Here is a 1,161-nt window from a genome sequence, read left to right as displayed (position 1 = left end):
ACGTCTGTTGACCACAATTTCAAATGAAGGTCCAGGTGGGGGAGGGGCCCCTCTGGCCCACTGGCCACTCGCAGCCCCTTCTCTTCCGGCCAGCCTGCCCCAGGTCCCCAAACAGCTCAGGGGAGGAAGGACCCCTGGCCTCAGGGGCTCAGAGAGTGAGGGGAGGAGGAGCCGCCCTATGGGGGGAGGGTCCACTGAGCCGGGAACTGGGCCCTTGGCCCCCCTCGCTGTTGGCCAGGCCTCTGTCCTGTCCCTTCAGGATTCTGCAGGAGGCAGAGATGCCACAGAAGACAGAAGGAGCCGTGACGGTCCCCTGGGGGTCACAGGAGTCGGCTGAGGGCCTGGGTGGCGGCTGTGGGGCCCGGGGTCCTGCCGGGGAAGGCCGTGGAGACCGAGGCTGCGCAGGCCACCTCCTGGCCCAAGACCAGGTCTGGACGAAGGGCCGGGGCCAGGAGGGCCACCTGGAAAGCCCATCGCAGCGGGTGGCCTTTGTCTCGGTGACCTTCCCCTTCTCCGTGTACCAGCCCCCGACCTGGTGCCATCTGTCTGCTGGCTCTGTGCCGGGGAGGGGGCTCCTCCTGCTGACGGCGGCTCGGAATGGCCGGGCTGGACGGAGGCCGGACGGAGGCGGAACTTCGCTGACCCCCGCCTCGCTGGCCTCCCTGGGTCTCTCCGGCTACTTCTCGGGCACTTCCCACCTGAGGGACAGTGGCCTCAGGGCTCAGGCCCCAGTCCTGCCTCCTCTCTGGGCACACGGCTGCTGAGACGCCTCCGCTTGAGCCTGCATCTGGTGGCCGCAGGGATGGACACTTCCCGGAGCCCCGACGGCAGCGCCCCCTCCTCCAGGCCGGTGGATGGGCCAGCGTCCCCCGTCCTCCCGCCCCTCCCCTGGCTGGGGGACAGCGACTCCATCCTTCCTGCCACTCAAGCTCCGACCCTGGGAGGACACTGCGGACCCTGTGGGTCACTCCAGGGGCCCAGGGACCAGTGGTGAGGCCCTGAGAGGGGCCAAAGATGACCAGGCCAGGGCGCTGGTGGCTTCCGGGTCCCCTCTGTGAGTTCTCCTGAGTCGTGTTCTCTTCCTTTATTATTTTTCGGTCTTTTCAGGTGGAGGTGGACACAGCATCTTTATTTCCTGATTTTATGAGGAGCTGAGGATGG

This window comes from Marmota monax, unplaced genomic scaffold (genome assembly GCF_021218885.2).
Source record: "Marmota monax isolate L192 unplaced genomic scaffold, Marmota_monax_Labrador192_F-V1.1 WCK01_AAM20220418_F8-fsc00092, whole genome shotgun sequence".
Classification (NCBI taxonomy): domain Eukaryota; kingdom Metazoa; phylum Chordata; class Mammalia; order Rodentia; family Sciuridae; genus Marmota; species Marmota monax.
Note: the sequence above shows the minus strand (reverse complement) of the source record.